The sequence below is a fragment of the Anas platyrhynchos genome, chromosome 2, assembly GCF_047663525.1.
Source record: "Anas platyrhynchos isolate ZD024472 breed Pekin duck chromosome 2, IASCAAS_PekinDuck_T2T, whole genome shotgun sequence".
Taxonomy (NCBI): Eukaryota; Metazoa; Chordata; class Aves; order Anseriformes; family Anatidae; genus Anas; species Anas platyrhynchos.
The window spans coordinates 17,117,762-17,138,090 of NC_092588.1; positions in this window are offsets into that span (position 1 = coordinate 17,117,762).

The window sequence follows — 20,329 nt, forward strand, 5'->3', positions numbered from 1 at the left end:
AGTATTGTGCAATATTTGAGTGGACTTGCAGGATTGTGTAAAACTTATTATAGAATGTCAGGTGTAAGGCCAAAGGTAAGGAAAGGGAGGAAACAGGATATTTTGATGAAGAACCAGCAAAGGAAAAGGGGGACAAGGGGAATAAAAGGGTCTGTGGTATGTAAGCAGGCAGCTAGTCAAACCTGTCTAATTGAGTCCTACACCCGATGATCAGCCTCTCCTATTTTATTAAATATTCCTAACTTTTTTTTTTTTTCCTTGCAATCTCCCTCTACCCTATGTGTGAGTGGTGAGTGCTGCAAGATGTGTAAGTGGTAAGAACGGGAGGAGGGACCTTTGTTTACAAGTCCTAAACATCTGTGTAGTATTGTATGAGAAATTAGTGATCCCCATAATAGTTAATCCATATCTCTATGATGGATACTTTGTGACTGCTACTTAATCAAGGCATATTTAATCAGTATTTTAACTGATGTATACATATTACATAATAAGTCAATTTATATAGAATGTGCGTATAATCTAAGTATTGTTTTGTGCACTTGAAATATTATATGCACTTTTTCATGACCTTTGACTTTTTACTGAGACAAGAATTTTAGAGATTATTGCCTAGAGGACTGTTCAAAGTTATGCCCACATTCCAGATTTGGTTGCTGTCTGCAATTGATGAATCTGTATTATGAACAAGACCCTACCACAACGCTGGTGAATTTAGAGCTGGGCTAATCTCACTACAGATGTGCTTTGTGCAGTATGCTGTGCCCTCACCAGAGGTTCATTCTATGCTGTATTGTTTTTGCATTTCCAGCATCAGGAGGGATGTAAGATATTAAAACTAGCTATCGTATTTTCAAGGTTAGTAATAAATAGTTATCCGTCCTGCAAGCTTTTTTGCCTTTTGTATTGGCATCCAGAAAGAACCAACACTTCTCTAGGGCAAAACAACCAAGAACCAACAACTGGAGAGATTGGTGCATTAATCTATGCGTTTGTTGAAAGTGCCAGGAACTGGGAGGACCATGAGCCACAGGACTTGAAGGTCTGGATGGGACCAGGGAGGGGGCACAATGAAAACGAAAGGTCTAAATGCCAGCTACTGGGATTACCTGGGAGTGGTTATTGTTCCCCAATGAATTCAATCCTGTGTGCACATCTTTGTATGTTTAATTTGCTATGAAACTTCAGAGATGATTAACTGAAAAGTAGGAGAAGACTTGCACATGGAGAGATGCAGTGTCTGAGCCAGGGATGGGTGAGAAGCTCAGTGTGCCTGTGCATGGGTATTAGGCAGACTGAGAGCCTGTACTAATATTTGAGGGACCTGTGATTAAATGGGTGCTTCTGATATGTGTGTTAGTGCATGCATCATGTGTCAAACTGGAGTAGTTGGAAAGAAGACCTCTGTACTCTGTAAGGAAGCCCACAGTTGGGGTATGGATATTTGGTAAAATTAGGGGCTGTGTGTGATCTGCACATTTGTGTGTGCATGTGCCCCTCTGGTATACACACTTAACCTCACCACTGGCTGGCTGAACCTAGAAGCAGAAACAGTGTCAGACATATCTATGGGACAGGGATGGAGAGACTTTGGGGGACCCTCCTGGGGACCCAGACAGCACTTGCCTAGGCTTCAGCAGCCAGGAAAGGGGAATCCTCAATACATGGAGTCTGCTGGACTCAGCAGATCCCATACCATACCTAACAGAGGCATTTGTTTTTTACAACCATGGAACAGTCTTTGAGCATTGAGGACTACTAGGAAGAGACTAAATCCACCTGATCAAATGAGGCAAAAATGTCTTTGCCAACAGGGTAGCCAATCCGGACAGGAGAGATTTAAACTGTGAATGGATTGGGGGGTGATGACAACTCATACTGGGAGAAAACAAACTTCACCCCTTTCTGCAAAAAGGGCAAGAATAAGGATTTAGGGAACTACAGGCTAGTCACCCTGTGAAGTCCACCTCACATCCTGCATGATGGAGCACATCTGTCTTGACACTATTCCCAAAGATACAAAGGTCAAGAAGGTAACTGAAAGTAGGCAACATGGATTTACACAGGGGAAATCATGACTGAGCAACTTGATAGCCTTCTATAATGAGATGAATGGCTTGTTGATAAGATGAAAACAGTGGATATTGCTTATTTTCAATTTGGCAAGGCTTTCAACACTGTTTCCCATAATATTCTCATAGATAAGTGGACAGCGAGGTGAAACTGGCTGAACTGCCAGGAAGTGTAGCTGAATGTCACTCAGTACTGGTACTACTGGAGACTGAGAGAGCAGGGATTGTTCAGCCTGGAGAAGAGAATGCATTGGGGAATCTTGTATATGGAATCTATCTTTTGAAAGTAATGGCAGGGAGTAAAAGAAAAAAAAAAAAAGAAAAAAGAAAAAGTAGAATCCAGGTCATGGAGCAATGGGCTCAAACAGTAATATAGGAAATCCTACTTAAACATAAAGAGGGGTTTTGTTTGTTTCTTCTTTGTATACTCTATCCGCCCCTCCCCACATTTTTTTTATTTATTTTTTTTTAAGTGTGTCAGTGGTCAATCCCTGGAACAGGTTTCCTAAAGAGACTATGGAGTGTCCATTCTTGGACACTAAAATCTATTGGAAACAGGACAGAGCACCCTGCTGTACTAAATACACTAGATGATCCACAAGTACCTCATTAATTCTGTGATTCTGATATTTATTTATTTCATTCTGGAACTAATACTATATTCACTAATGCTGTGAGATATGAGCAAAATCCTTCTCCTCTGCTATAGCTGCAGTGAAAGTCATTTGATGCTTAAAGTACACATTGGTGACACTACTAAGTCCACTAACATGACAAAAAGACATTATGGATAAATCAGAGCAGTAAACTGATAATTTTAAAAATATCTTTTCTAAAACATTTTTAAAAGAATTTCCTTTAAAAATGAAAGCAGATAGAAAACTGTTCTTCCCTGTATTTATTGTGATGTACATTTCAAGGGCTAAGCCTGAGCAGTTCTTAAATTGTTTATTAGAATAAGAGTAAATATTTGATATACACTATTTTTAAGCTTGATAGAACTATCAACACCAAGAACATGCAACTTTTTCCAGGCCACATATGCAACAACAAATATGCCAACAATTTTAAAATCAGGTATTAATGTCAAATTATTAACCAAAATACTGCCAAAACAAAGTTACTGAATTCTAAATGAATTATGCAGAGTTGAAACTGTTCAGTTCATTTGTATGTCTGAATTTGGAAACGGGGCTTAAAAAGAGATCTCTATTATTAATCTGAGTCAGTAAAAATAAAATTGTCATGTCCTTTATATGATGTATCTGATGTTTGGATATACAGTGGATTACACTTTGTGTATTGGATTTAGAAGACTGGATTTAGTAGAAATTCAAATTTATACTTTCTAACATAGATTTTACTTATTAAAAGCTACTAGATTTGATATTCTTCAACTAAAAAATTTGGGAATTCATTGTATACTTGCCTCATTATATGCTTTTAGTGAGACCTGACTAACAGATTAACATAAAGTTAGTTGTTGTGGCTGATGCAAAACTGAAGAGATGTAAGGAGAATCGTTACGTTTTACAAGATAACCACCAGAATTTTCCATGGCCACCCATGTATTAAAAGCCAGAAATCAGAAGATTCCTGTAGTCATTCATGTGCTCAGAAATAGATCTATGTCACCTCTAGCAAACCATTTTTTTTGGTCTGTTGTTGTTTTTGAAACAAGTTTTCACCTCTGTTCATACTGCCTATAAACGGAAAACAGTTTCTGTAGAGACTTTAATATACAGTATGTACTTCCAGTGATTCTACACTAATATATATACCAATGCTAAGTATAGTGGAAGAATCATCACTGCTCATTATTCAATGCTCCAAACTATTTATATCCCTTTGCAAGTTCTTTGTTCCTCCAGAAAGTCAGCAGCACATCCCTGTTCGGTAACATCAGCAAACCCGCTCAGGTTGCATCCCACTCCTGTATCCAGATAATTGATAAAATTGTTGAAAAGGACTGGCCCTATAACTGAGCCTTTGAGAACATCACTAGTGACTGTCCACCAGCAAGATGTAGCCCCATTCTTTACACTCGTTGAGACCCACTGTTGAGCCAGTTCATCACCCATCATATTGTGAACCGGTTTATCTCACAATAGACAACTAGTCCCGAAGGATGCCATGAGAGATAGTATCAAAGGCTTTACTAGAATCCAGAAAGATTACATCCACTGCCTTCCCTTCATCTACCAAGCAGGTGACCTTATCATAGAAGGAGTTCAAAATTAATAAGGTGAGGCTTTCCCTTGATGAACCCATATTGACTATGCCTTGTAACCGCTTTGTTCTTTAAGTACCTTTCAGTATCCCCCAGGACAATCTTCTCCATAACTTTTCCAGAGACTGAGGTTAGACTTACAAGTCTGTAGTTTCCTAGGTCTTCTCTCATGCCCTTTCCATGGACAGGTATAACACTGGCTAGCTTCCAGTCAGCAGGGACACTCTCACGACCTTTGGTAAACTGTTAAGATGGGTCCAACTATAACATCCACTAATTCATTCAGCACTTAGGAGTGAATCCCTTCAGGCCCCATGGACTTCTGAAGAGTTTGAATTTTCTAAGCTTTCTTACAGTATTAAAAAAAATCAACATAGACACTCAGGATGCTTAGCAGCAGAAAGTACAGCACAAATAACTATTAATTACACTATTACATTATTAATTACAGTAAAAAATACCACTATTTAACTTTTTAATTATTCAGAGAGGACTAGAAGGTTAAAATGAAGGGTGGCTATAGAATAATGGGAATAGTTCAAGTATTAGAGTATTAATAAGGAGGCTAGAAGGAATGAGCATTTAGAATGAGCTTTTGGTCAGACAAAATCAGCTTATTAATAGAAAAACACAGAGATAAACTATGTTGAAGAGTGGAAAAGATGTGTCATTGCTAACAATAATGCAAGAAATTTAGGCCAATGAAAAATGAAATTACATGGGCACTGGTACCTTGATATGAATGCAGACATTGCCACCAATGAGGGTAGAAGATTGTATTCTTCATTCTCACTCCATTGTTAATTTGGAAACTTTCAATTTCAGCAGATCAATCTACATCCCGAGGAACTCCTCTGATAAAGGGGCCCAACTAAATTTGGAAAATTATTAAATTAAAATTTAAAGAATTATACATCAAGGTTGACTGACTAAAGATAGAAATCTCTGTACATGTTAGGAAAAGAGAAGTAAAGCGTATGAGAAAGCATGAGGGTCAAAAAGAGCTTCACTTTCTCACGTCAGTAAAGTGAGGAGAATTATAACTATGCTTAAGTTTTGTGGTGAATGGAGTGTTGGTTGAACATGCTTACATTTCTTCCTTTCTTCTCTTTCTCTACTTTTCCTGTGTGTTGATCCCATACTAATAATAAAACATTTTTTTTTCTTATGAAGGCCTTTTAGATTTCTGTGTGTTAGCAAAGGGACTCTTATTTAAGAAGCTCTGTTTAGGTGCTGCTAGCAGAGAATAAAAAATTGCTGTTAATCCTGGGATGATTCACAAGACCAGTAGATGGTTTCTTTTTCTGGGAACAAAAAAGAGATTCCAGAGAGCCATTACCTTGGAAATCCCAACCTAGATCCAGCTCATGAGGAGCTAACTGCTCTCTCAAGAGCTACCATCCCTTCCGACAACTCTCTATCTACTGAAATTTGTCCAAATAAGGAGATTGTGATATCATGCCTGGAAGGAGATTGGTCATGTATTCCTGTCCCATGCATATCATAGTTACTGCAGTCCTTCAGCTGGCACAGGAGATTGTCCAGTTGATTCAGAAGCATTTGAGACTGACTGCTGATCAAGCCCATTTATTTTTCCTTATTGTTGATTGCTCCTGTCCCATGGCTCAACCTTACTCTTTAACCCTTTACATGGTAAGGTTTTGGTGGCAGCAGCAGGCCATAGGGGTGGCTTCTGAGAGAAGAATCCAGAAGCTGCCCCACATTAGATAAGGGCCCCACCACTGGCCAGAGACAAGCCAATAAACTATGTTTCTCTCTGTGACAGCATATTAAGAAAAAACGGCTGGGGAACAGCAGCTGGGAAAGAGGCAGGACTGAGAAACAGCCTTGCAGGAACTTCTAGTCACTCTGAAAGAAAGATCCATATTTCACATACATTCCCTATATTGGACATTCTATAATATTATAAAAAATGTCAAATACAAACACTCGGATCTCCCCATACCTTATATTCCACCCCCACACAGTTCAAACACTGAGATGCAGTCATTATGATGAATAAACTGATCAAACAATTTTTAAGGCTATGTAGAACAAAGGAATTAGAATAATTCTGAAACACTGCCATCTTGAGATATTTAGAAGAAAGAAAAAAAAAAAGCAAGAGAAAAGGAGAGGTTCTGCTGTCCTACATACTCACGTTAAACATGCAAATGCTTTATTTTCTCTTCTGAATGTATGCATTTTTATCTTGTTACATTTCTGAATACTGTTCTCAGGAAAATGAATGTATTTAAAAAAAATAAAACATTATTTTGCATATATGCTGTATGAAACTTTAGCAGAAAATTTTTTTTTGAGAAAGGGAAACCAAAAAGATATATATATATATATTTATATATATATATTTATATATATATATATATATATATATATATATATATATATATATATATTTTTAAGATTAGATTTGTTGGATTGGATATTTAGTTTTTAAACCATTTACTTTGTTCCTTTTAAAAATATTTTTTTCCTTTTCCTTTTCTTCTAATCATTTGGACATAGTGTAGGGTGCAAGGAAAAACAATAATTGTAAAAGAAAAGGCAGACTCAAATTTTTATAGTTTTTCTTGTTATTTTTCATGATTAAATTTAACAAAAAAGCATTGCTTACCATGAAATGCAGTATGTTTGGCACTAAATTGCAAATGGCAGTATCTCACCTTTGGGATATTTTTACCTTTGAGCACAAGTTAGCCTGAGCCAGCACTTGGAAGTACAAAATATGCTCTGCCATTCTACTTATAATAATGAAAATACCAGTAATGTATACTCCAATGAAAAGACTACTTTGTTTTATGTGTTTTAATTCTAATTATTTATGAAATATGAAATAGTCTATCAGTAATTCTAACATCCAGCTTGCATTTGCAGTTTAGCCAGATACAAAATTTCTAGTAAATATGCTGCAATTACTTATTTGCTACATTGTTTATATCAGAATGTACAGCTGTACAAGGATTATTCTTTCCACCTGTTGAAATATAATCAACATTGGCTTTGAATTTAACATCTATTCTATGCATTTGGACAAGAAAGCAGACTAGTTTAGTGACATGAAATTAAGATGCTTACATTATCACATAAAAATACAGAGATAAAGATAATATGCTGTAACTTAGGAAATTTATGTAGAGGAATATGGTGATTCTTCTGCTGGCAGGGACTGATCAGAAGTAACTAGAACATAATATAAATTTTTCATCAGTTAACAGCCATCCCAAGAAGGAACAAAGTTACAACAAAGCATTTCTTTCTTTTCAAATTAACCTTAGTTAAATTGTCCTTTCTTAAGAAAAAGGGATATAAATGCCTTGGCTAATATCAAAAGAAAAATATATTTTATTTTATTTTATTTTATTTTATTTTATTTTATTTTATTTTATTTTATTTTATTTTATTTTATTTTATTTTATTTTTAGTGGTAAAATCTATATGTTTCTCTAAAATAAAATAAATCTAACATGTTTCATGTGTCAGTAGGAAGTGAAGCGATGCATAAATTTATTCTTACAGATGAAATCTCACTGGCATTAGGGGCACACAGACAGGAAGTGCAGAAGCTCACACTAATCTCTTACCATCAGATAGGTTTTGCTACTTCCATGAGCTTTTGCAGTCTTACAGGTTAATAATGTTGATTACCTGTACTCTACCACGTCAACAAGGTCTGCACTGTCTCCTTTCATTACAGAAAATAACAAACATAGGTATTACTCTAGAGGAATCATGTAGATGTCTGAAGCTGATATAAAATGCTTAACACATCCAAACAAATAACAGTTTACTAAAAGCAAAGCAAAGCAAAACAAAAAAACAGCCTGAAGTGTAGCTACACACACACACGTACACAAAAGAGTAGATGCAAAACAAATGTAAAGTCAATAATTGATACTTGACAAATTTATTTCCCATACATGCAAAAAGATGCTTTGAATGTTTTAATCCAGTGATTTATTTATTTATTTATTTATTTACTTTCAGGACTTCAGGGAAGTAGGAAAGAGTTGCATATACTTTCATTTATAGAAAATTTACTTCATCTTAAGTTTAAAGGGAAAGTGGCACTCTGAGTAAGCATGAAGACGAATTTATTTTTTTGCTTCTGTTTTTACTTGTATTTTACTTCTATTATTCTTTTTAACTTAGAAGATGCACGTATTATCCATTTAATCAACATGGATGCTCACATTCATATTATAAAAAATAATGGGAAGAAAAAACAAACAAACAAACAAAAAACAAACAAAAAAGCCACCTTTATTTTTCACATAATTTCACTGCAAAAGAAGGTTAACACAGCACTGTAAAACATACTGCTTTTCATTAGAGAAATCAATGTGTAAGCATTTTCTCACTGACATCAGTGAGGCTGACTCACTTGGGGGGCAATCTAGCCAGAGAACATTTCATTTCTGAATTACAATATTTCCAAAATGCTTTTGATCTGGAGCAAGTCCAGCCCATTCAGCACAAATCTTAGACTCTTGTGGAATTTCACTCCCTATAGAAGATCAATAAAAGTTTAATGAAATTCAACATCAATATCATTGCATACTGGGAGCCATCTAAAAGATGGGAGTAGGACAAATATGTTTCTATGCAGTTCTTTTTGACTGGAACTGCTGAGATATAACTAACAGTTCAATTCCCAATATCCTAGCCAACCCCATGTGAAACATGAGCTACATTCCAGCCCAGAATCAGTCTTTCCACAATGCAGAGGTCCTCCTCATATTTAGCAGAAGTAAATAGCAAAATTTCAAAGATCAGAGAAGCAGTGTTTAGCTAGAGATTAATGCAGTCAGTGGTAGATTTTCTGATACCAAACTGTTTGCCTCTCTTGAAAAATGGTTCCATGTATTCTGCAAATATGCTGTTATGCTATTTGGGAATTATAAAGAGATGATATAATTTTTATCAGCTCAGCTACATCAAGGTAAGCAGGAATTTATTTCTTCTTTGATGTTTTTCATCTTGGAAATTATGGGTTAAAGCAAGAATACTCTCCTTCATGTTTTTTCTAAGATTCAGTGTTGGGACATATGACAGAACCAATTGCATACTGATTGGCTGTTTCTTGGAGAAAAGTGCCACTGCAGTAAATAAAATGGATTTCTATTGGTAAGGTATTTATTACATTAAAAAGGCATTTTTTCAAAAGAGGTATTTTAAAAGGACATCATAGATAAATTCTTTTTGGAAAACTTCAAGGTGACAAAGTACGAAACCTTCTGTTACAAGGATTAATATGAAGCTTTTAGAGCACATATCCCTGATGAAACATTTTTCATTCTATATGTGTTTCTTGCTGCTTACATAACTCTTATGAAATAGCTTTTAGAGTTTGAAAACTCAATTAAAAATAATAAAAGGAAAGTTCTACTGACTTCACATTAAGCTTTGCACATATAAATATAAAATTTGTCTTTTCTAGTAAAGGCTGCAAAAACATTTTGCCAGATGTATGGTTTAGTGAATAAAGTGAACAAGGACCTGTAGAGTCCAGAAGGTGGCTACTAACTAACAGTGTACCTCAGGGATCAGTCTGGGGAACAATACTTTTTAATTTCTAACTTCAAATGTTTACAAATATAGATGACAAGTTGGAGCACACTCTGCAGGTTTGTGGAGGACATCAGACTGAGGGGAGTGGTCAGCAGATTGGAAGGGGGCATTGCCATCACAGGTACTTTAACAAACATTATAAGTGGACAAAACATGAAGTTCAACAGAGGAATTGTCAAAGTCTGCAACTGGGGAGGAACAACAGAATGCACGAGTACAGGCTACAATCCAAACATGATGGAAAGCAGCTATGTAGAAAATACACTGTGGATCATAATAGAGATATTGAACAAAAGCCAAACATGTGCCTTGTAACAACGAAGGACATGCTCCTGGGCTGCATTAAGCAGAACACTGCAAGCAGTTCAAGAGATATAATTTACAAATAATTTTACAAATACATCAACACAAAACAAAGGACTAAGGAGAATCTCCATCCTTTACTGGATTCGGGGGGTAACCTAGTTACAAAAGATGAGGAAAAGGCAGAGGTGCTTAATGCCTTCTTTGCCTCAGTCTTTAGCGGCAATACCGGTTGTTCTCTGGATAACCAGTACTCTGAGCTGGTGGAAGGGGATGGGGAGCAGAATGTGGCCATCACTATCCACAAAGAAATGGTTGGCAACCTGCTACAGCACTTGGATGTACACAAGTCAATGGGGCCAGATGGGATCCACCCGAGGATACTGAGAGAACTGGTGGAGGAGCTGGCCAAGCCGCTTACCATCATTTATCAGCAGTCCTGGCTATTGGGGGAGGTCCCAATTGACTGGCGGCTAGCAAATGTGACGCCCATCTACAAGAAGGGACAGAGGGTAGACCCAGGGAACTATAGGCCTGTTAATTTGACCTCAGTGCCAGGGAAGCTCATGGAGCAGATTATCTTGAGTGTCATCACCCGGCACTTACAGGGCAAGCAGGCAATCAGGCCCAGTCAGCATGTGTTTATGAAAGGCAGGTCCTACTTGATGAACCTGATCTCCTTCTATGACAAAGTGACGGGCTTGGTGGATGAGGGAAAGGCTGTGGATGTGGTCTACCTTGACTTCAGCAAGGCTTTTGACACCGTCTCCCACAGCATTCTCCTTAAGAAACTGGCTGCTCGTGGTTTGAACTGGCGTATGCTTAATTGGGTTAGAAACTGGCTGGATAGCTGGGCCCAAAGAGTTGTGAATGAAGAGTGGTGAATGAAGTCAAATCCAGTTGGAGGACGGTCACTACTGGCGTTCCCCAGGGCTCGGTGCTGGGGCCGGTCCTCTTTAATATCTTCATCGATGATCTGGATGAGGGCATTGAGTGCAACCTCAGTAAGTTCGCAGATGACACCAAGTTAGGTATGTGTGTCGATCTGTTCGAGGGTAGGAAGGCTCTGCAGGAGGATCTGGATAGGCTGCACCGATGGGCTGAGGTCAACTGCATGAAGTTTAACAAGGCCAAGTGCTGGGTCCTGCACCTGGGGTGCAATTACCCCAAGCAGAGCTACAGGCTGGGAGATGAGTGGTTGGAAAGCTGCCAGGCAGAGAAGGACCTGGGAGTGATGGTTGATAGTCGGCTGAATATGAGCCAGCAGTGTGCTCAGGTGGCCAAGAAGACCAACGGTATCCTGGCTTGTATCAGAAATAGCGTGGCCAGCAGGGCTAGGGAAGTGATTGTCCCCCTGTACTCGGCTCTGGTGAAGCCGCACCTCACACCTCGAGTACTGTGTTCAGTTTTTGGCCCCTCGCTACAAGAAGGACATCGAGGTGCTCGAAAGAGCCCAGAGAAGGGCGACGAAGCTGGTGAGGGGCCTGGAGAACAAGTCCTACGAGGAGCGGCTGAGGGAGCTGCGTTTGTTCAGCCTGGAGAAGAGGAGGCTCAGGGGTGACCTTATTGCTCTTTACATGTACCTTAAAGGAGGCTGTAGCGAGGTGGGGGTTGGTCTATTCTCCCACGTGCCTGGTGACAGGACGAGGGGGAATGGGCTTAAGTTGCGCCAGGGGAGTTTTAGGTTGGATCTTAGGAAGAACTTCTTTACCAAAAGGGTTGTTAGGCATTGGAACAAGCTGCCCAGGGAAGTGGTGGAGTCACCATCCCTGGAGGTCTTTAAAAGACGTTTAGATGTAGAGCTTAGGGATATGGTTTAGTGGAGGACTTGTTAGTGTTAGGTCAGAGGTTGGACTCGATGATTTTGAGGTCTCTTCTGTGATTCTGTGATTCTGTAATTCTTCCCCTTTCAAATTAGGACTTTCCCACGATGAACCCATGTTGACTATGCCTTGTAACCGCTTTATTCTTTAAGTACCTTTCAGTATCCCCCAGGACAATCTTCTCCATAACGTTTCCAGGGACTGAGGTTAGATTTACAAGTCTGTAGTTTCCTAGGTCTTCTCTTTCCATGGACAGGTATAACACTGGCTAGCTTCCAGTCAGCAGGGACCTTCCTACACTCTCACGGCCTTTGGTAAACTGTTAAGATGGGTCCAACTATAACATCCACTAATTCATTCAGCACTTAGGAGTGAATCCCTTCAGTCCCCATGGACTTCTGAGTGTTGAGTTGGTACAATTTTCGTACCATAGATGGAAAGTCACTGCTCCTTCAGTCACAGTCCTCCAACTCTGAGGTCTGGGCAGCTCAAGATCTGTCATCAATGTTAAATACTGGGACAAAAAAGGCATTAAGTACCTCCACCTTTTCTTCCTCCTTATTTGTTAAGTTACCATCCACTCTGAGTACCAGTCCAATGTTTTCCTTTGACCTCCTGTTCCTGTTGACATACTTCAAAAAGCTCTTTTATTGTTGACTGACATCACAGTAGCCAGTGCCAACCCAAACCGGGCTTTGGCTTTCCTAGTTTTCTACCTGCACATGTTAACTAAAGTTCTGTACTCTCCCAGTGAAGGCAGACCTTGCTTCCAGAAATAATGTATTTTCTTGTCTGAACCTTGTTCCAGGAGGAACTACAGGTCCTTTTCAGCTAGGCAAGTCTTCTGCCCTGCTTGATTGACTTGTGATACAGTGGGATTGCCTGCTGTTGGGCTTTTAAAAGGTGGTTTCTGAAAAGTGATCAGTTCATGGAACCTGAAATACTCTAGAGTAGATTCCCAGGGGACACTGTTAACTATCTTCCTGGGTTTACTAAAGTTTGCTCCCTTAAAGTCCAGGGTGACAACTCTGCTGACCTTTTTTCTCTTTACACCAAAAATTTTGAACTCACCTAATTCGTGATCATTTTGGACAAGACAGCCACCTACTGTCACCTCTCCCACCAGACTTTCCCTATTCTCAAAAAAATTAAAGATGTATCTTATGGTACTCAGTTTCAATATCTATACAATAATACAAATAATGGAACTAGTCAAAACTAAGATAATTAAGATCAGAAGAGTTAAAGACCATGTCAGTATGGTGAATGAGTCACAAAATAAGAACAATTGTACTCAGACTAATGAACAGGTAATGCACAATGATTGTGTACAGTGAATGTTTCCAGTGAATGACTATCCTAAGATTTAAAGACAACAGTTCTTCAGATAGAGGAAATATGTTTTCCTTTTATATATATATATATATTATCATTTGTAATGAAAGGTTTTGAAAACTTAAAAGAATTGTTATTAATTATTATTTAAATATTAATTCTTTAAAGGTGTTATTTTTTCCATTGTAATATCTATATATATGTGCACATATACATCCATATCCATATCAATATCCATATCTATATGTAAGTTGCCAGTAAAAATACAGGACATTGTATACTGGATTTTTTCACTAATAAATTAAATAAAACGTTCGCATCTGAAAAGGGTATTTTTTTATATATAATAGTTGTTGCTTTCTTCAGTGTTAACATGCACTTTTATTTTCCTTTGAAATGAATTTGCAAGTATGAGTTAAATTACAGCCATGTGTTGAAAATATTACACAATTTGTTAGCTGCAAAGGAAAATAGAGATCCAAACTGTAATTATGCTGACTAGATGAGAAAATATCAACAGCATTTTAAAAATCTTGAAAAGCAGAGATGCAAATAGTACAACATTCATAATGTCAGGTCGGTTTTAGAGCAAGTGATAAAAGAACAAAAAGGAAAGTGAAAATTTCTAATGGAGAGTGTGTTAGAGGATCAGGCTTAAATTAAATAAATAAACCTTTCAAGGAAACTAATTCAAGTCATAAGCTACTACTAGACATCAGAAAATAAAAAAGTGGCTTCTAGATCATGCAACAGAAGAGCCCTGATAGATCAGGAATGGTCAACAGCAAGGTAAAGAGATACAGATGAGCAAGCAAAAGATGCACCAGCAGGGAAAATTCACAAGAATAATAATTAGACCTGTGATGGCACTTGAGGGTTACAACTGACTGCAAGAGGATAGCTGTTAATAAATTAGCATCAAAAGCACAGTTAAAATTGTGAAAGTACCTAACAAAAATGTCACATAAAAGCAAGATAAAGTTAAAAAAAATCTGGGTATTGTATTGGGTTTACATGGCAAGGTTTTGGTAGTGGGGCAGGAGGCCACAGGGGTGGCCTCTGTGAAAAGCATTCAGAAGCTGCCTCATGTTAGATAAGATCCAGTTCCAGCCTGGGGAATCTGCTGCTGGTCAAAACTGAGCCAATGAGCAGCGCTGGTTGCGCCTCTGTGAGAGCAGATTTAAGAAAGTGTAAAAAATGCTGCACAACAGCATCTGGGAGAGGAGAGTGCCGTGATTTTGGCTGGGACTGGGTTAATTGTCTGCATAGACACTCATATGATGCTGTGTTTTAGACTTCTGATTAAAATAGTGGTGATAACACACCAATATTTATAGTTGTTGCAGAATATTGCTTATACAGAGCTGAGGACTTTTCTACTTCTTGTAGAAAGTATAAGAGGTACTTTCTCATACTTGCCAGTGATGAGATTGGGAATGCACAAAAAGCTGAGAGGGGACACAGCTGGGAAAGGTGACTGAGACTGACCAAAGACATATTCCATACCATATGGAGTCATGTTCATCAATAAAATCTGCGGTAAAGAAGGAGGAAGGGGAAGGACATTCAGAGTGATGGCATTTGTTTTCCCAAGAAACTGTTATGTGTGGTGATCCCTGCTTTCCTGGGAGTGGCTGAATACCTGCCTGCTGATGGGAAGTAGTGAATGAATTCCTGGTTTTGCTTTGCTTGTGAACGTGGCTTTTGCTTTACCTAGTATACTGTCTTTGTCTTATCTCATGAGTTCTCTCACTTTTACCTTTCCAGTTCTCTCCCCCATCCCACCTGGGGAGAGTGACCAAGCAGCTCTGTGGTGCTTAGCTGCCTGCTGTTTTAAACTGTAACAGAGAATGAGAAAACATAAGAGAAAAAAAAACCTGCAGACACCAAGGTCAGTGACGAAATGGGAAGAGGTGCTCCAGGCACCAGAGCAGAAGTTGCCTGCAGCCTGTGGAAAGGACTGTGGAGGAGCACGATGTCCCCCTGCAGTCTGTGGTGTACCACAATGGATCATATACCTATGCTGCAGCCCATGCTGGACCACTCCGCTCCTGAAGGATGGACCCTGTGGTATAGATGCATGTTAGAGCAGTTCTTGAAGGTTTGCTGTCTGTGGGAAGCCCACACAAGATTAGTTTGGGAAGGATGGCATCCTGTGGGAAGAATCCAAAAGTGGAGCAAGGAAAATGAGTGAGGATGAAGGAGAGGCAGATATATCAGTGTTGTAGACTTATCTCAACCCCCATTCTCCATTGCTCTGCACTGTTCGAAGGGAGGGGATGGGATGGAGGGACGTAGAAGATGGGGGGAGGGAAGAGGGAAGGTGTTTTTAGTTTGGTTTTAGTTTTTCTCACTGTTCCAGTCTTTTACTAATAGGCAATAAATCACTTTAACCTCCCTACACTGCGCCTGTTTTGCCAAGGACGGTAATTGGTGAGTTACCTCCCTGTCCTTATGTCAACTGTTGAGTGCTTTTCTATTGTATTTTCTCCCCTTTAGCAGGTGGAGTGAGAGAGTGGTGTGGTGCAGTTTGGCTAGGTGTCAGTATGAAGCCACCACAGTCTTTATGGAAATTATAAGCAGCAGCAGAACATCTTAAATGTTTCAGTGCTGGACTTGTATCACAATGGATCATCATAAGAAAACAAAAGTGCCTGGTTAATAAGATGTTACCCACCACTGTAGATGAACAAATCCTAGAGAAGTTTGAAGCAGAGTTGTGGTAAAATGAAAGCGAGTTAATTGACCACAGAAGTAACAGAGATGACTTAAAAATAAAATAAAATAAAATAAAAATGATGAGAGCAGCATTGCAAGGTATAATAACAATAAAGAACAATATCAGACAAAAGATAAAGAAGTCGCCATCAACAGTGGTGAAACTGAGGTCACAGGTACCACTGTTAAAGACAATTGCAACAATATGTGATGGCAACAGTGAAAACTCATGACTGTCCCAGGTGTTCCTTTCTCATCCTTCTGTTAGAAAGTCATACATTTTTTCTATCCATTCATCTGCAGCTTCAGTGCTATACCTTCCACATCTTTTATCCCTAAAATTTAAAATTCAGTCGTCTACTTATTACTAGGGATATATATCCCTTTCACCCCAAATCAGAGTACTGATCACTAGCCCAAGTCTGGTCTAGACCAACACATTATTTACATCTGCCCTGAAGCCTAAAAGAGCAGTGTCTTTAAGACCAGGGTCTTCTTGGAACCTTTCAGAATATTATTAGGGATATTGCTTCCTATCCACAGAATCACAGAATTTCTAGGTTGGAAGAGACCTCAAGATCATTGAGTCCAACCTCTGACCTAACGCTAACAGTCCCCACTAAACCATAGATGCCCCCACAGTCCATACATGCCCTGCATACCCTCACCTTTTCTCTTACTATTCATTCTGATGCTGCAATGATCGACCCTTGGAACTCAAAAAGAATCACCCCACTTTACCATCTGCTATGTGACAACAAAAAAGAATCTTGGAGCAGTGCCCCAAAGAAGCATTACGTTGAAGTCAGCTGTTGACACCTAGATAGTAGACAATGATTAAGAAAGATTTGACACTGGAATTGCTTCTCTCCTCCTGAATGGGAAACTGCAAGAAAAACTATTTACATTGGACCTGTGGTAAAAAACAAGAGTGCTGGCAGTCAGAGCTTCTACCCTATTGTTCATGATGGCAAACAGTAGGTGCTTTAATTTTGCAATAATGATGGTAATCTTCATTGGTTTGTTTTCTAGGATAATTAAGGAGTAGGAGTAGTTGTTCAAGAAACAGAAGAAATCTACTGATTTTCTGTCTGTAAGGATTCAACTCCACATTGAATAAAAACTTTCCATTTGTTTTCAACACTTCTGGGTTAAGGGACAGCTGTAAAATTTTAAAGTTTGCAGTTTTAAGCTTAAGAAGTAACTGAGAAAGATGAGCATCCAGATGTTATGAATAACTAGTTATGGAAGAAATGAACAAACAAACAAAAACCACCTCATCTAATGGAATGTACAACGTGAATTTTCTATGGTCTAGTGGAAGCAAGAGATTTTGCCCTTCTTCATAACCGGTCAGGAACAGTCACAGCTTGGTTATTCCATCCTTTTGGGTTACTTTTAAGGTAAAAATAATTAATTAAGATTATTTCACATAAATCAAAATAAATAGAAAAGTGTATAGTTATAAAGTAATAATTTTATTTTGTAGTTACATATTGTAAACACTCAAAATAATTTTACTTTTTCAGATATTTTTTTCCCTGAGAATCTCAACATTTTCAAGATGTTGCAATATAAGGACCACAAGAAATCCACAACAGGAAAAAAAAAACCCGAGCAGCCTACTAAAAGAGGAGATTTCACCCACCCAGATACCAAGACATCACCCATCCAGATCTCATTGACAGGGAAGCAAAGTATGATCAATAAAGGGAATTCTTTACAATCTGTTTTCTGTAGTGGCTAATCATTAATGTGGCGGGCAGGTTTTGTATTTATTTTAATGGTACGTTTGAAGATGTAGGACAGCTTGAATGTTAGGAAGTTTAGGGAACAATCCAGCTATGGCACTTTAATCCAGCTTTGGCACTTTAATTAAATACAAATATGGACTGATAATCAAGCTTAATAATTTTTCTGTCGTAAAAAAAAAAAAAAAAAAAGAAGTCCCTACTAAAGGTGTCCATCTGTTGTAGAACAAGAGCTCTAACACAGATAGTGCACTATAAGTAAAAAGCACTGTTAGAAATACTGTTGTTAATTAAAGAAATAACAGAGACTTGGGAAAATATTTTATAGAGTTGTTATAGTGATTTTCCCAAAAGTAAAATAGAAAGTACAGATACAGAAAAACATTAATGAACTAATAATCCCAGAGAGGAAATTAATCAATGCTCTGAAGAGAAACTATGCCCAAACCATGGTTTTCAAGGCCAGGGGAATTTTGCCTGTAAAGATACTCATTCCAAAATAAATCCTGCAGTCCTAAAACAAAAGACAAAACAGCTGAATCATTACATCAAAATCCTGATAGAAGATGCTAGCATTCTTTGCAAGAGCTGGACAAAACTGTTTTCAGACGCTGTGGTTTATCCCCAGCAGACAGCTAAGCACCACACAGCCACTCACTTGCTCCCCAATGGAATGGGGGAGGGAATCAGAAAATAGTGAAAACTCATTGGTTGAGATAAAGACAATTTAAGAGGATGTATTGGGTTTATATGTATGTGGCAAGGTTTTGGCAGCAGGGGGCTGCAGGGGTGGCCTCTGTCAGGAGAATCCAGAAGCTGCCCCATGGTAGATAAGGGCCAGTTTCAGCCAGCTCCAAAGGGACCCTGCTGACCAGAGTCAGGCCAATAAGTAATGTTGTTTGTTCCTCTGTGAGAGAAAATTTAAGAAAAGGGAGGAAAAAACAGAAACAAGCAAACAAAACAAAACAAACAAACAAAAACCACACACTGATACACAGCAGCTGCTGTCAGAGTAAGCAGCGAGAAAAAGCCGTGCAGGCACCAAGGTGTTTGTGGAAGGAGGGCAGGAGGTGCTTCAGGCACACAGCAGCAGTTCCCCTGTGGCCTGTGGAGAGGCCCCTTGTGGAGCAGGCTGTCCCCCTGCAGCCCATGGGTCCCACATAGAGCAGATCTCCATGCTGCACCCCATGGAGGAGCCCCCGGTGGAGCAGGTGGATGTGGCCTGGAGGAGGCTGCGGCCCATGGAGAGCCCCCGCAGGAGCAGGCCCCGGGCCGGAGCTGCAGCCCATGGAGAGGAGCCCACACAGGATCAGGGAGTCTGAAGGGAGCTGCCACCCACGCAATCCCAGCAGTTTGCTCCTGATGGATGGACTTTGTGGTATGGACCCACATTGGAGCAGTTCTTTAAGAGCTGCTGCCTATGGAAAGCCCACGAAGGGTCGATTCAGGAAGGATGGCAACCCTTCAGCCCTTCTCACTGTATTTTTTCCCCTTTCCCTTTGAGGAGGAGAAGTGGTTTTGGTGGAGCTCAGCTGCCAAGCTGGGTAAAACCACCACATAGGACAAAAAAGGAAATGAAAATAATGACGATACAAATATATATGTATACACCCTTATCTATATACACATATACATATATACACATATGTACGTGTGCATACAAAACAATGTGTACATATAATATATATATTCATACAAAATAAGGGATGCATAATGCAGTTTACCACCTGCCAACTGATGCCCAGCTAGTCCCCATGCAGCAGCCACTGCCCTGGCCAATCCCTCTTTTTGTGCATGCCCAGCTTCTTTGCTGGCAGGACACTATGAGAACCTGGAAAGTCCTTGACTCTGTCTAAATACTGCTCTGCAACAACTAAAATTTCAGTGTGTTATCAACATTAATTTTATGTTAAATCTAAAACACAGAACATACCATCAAATACAAAGAAAATTAACTCCATCTCTGCCAAAACTGGGACAGGTGTATTAAGAACATCTCCATAGAGTAAAAAGACAATATTGTAGCTTCAAAGACTAATTATAAATTAGTCTAGGAAACCCAAAGTAACATGGTAAATATTTCTATTCCCTTGCCTCTCCTCTCATGGTTGATTAAAAATTCCTGTGTGGAAAAGGGAAAAAGAGAAAAGTAATTTAGAATAACTGATTGTGTCTTAGGTCCTGCCTTGTGTGTTACATTGTGTTTTTCTTTCATCTGTTTATAAACTTTAAATAAGCTATATTTTTATGAGATCCGAATCCTATACATTTAGAGTGAACTTTTACTCTTTATGTTGTTCTCAGTCTGGCTGGGATGGAGTTAACTTTCCCTGCAGCAGCCCATGTAGCTAGAACAAAACACTACACCAGCGTTTTGTCTATTGTGGCACAATACTGGCACCGCATCAGGTCTCCCTCCAAACCCCAAGAGCCAGCAGTCTGGGGGTGGGCAAAAGGTAGGGGGGGGATATCACTAGGGCATCTGACCTTAACCTACCAAAGGGATAT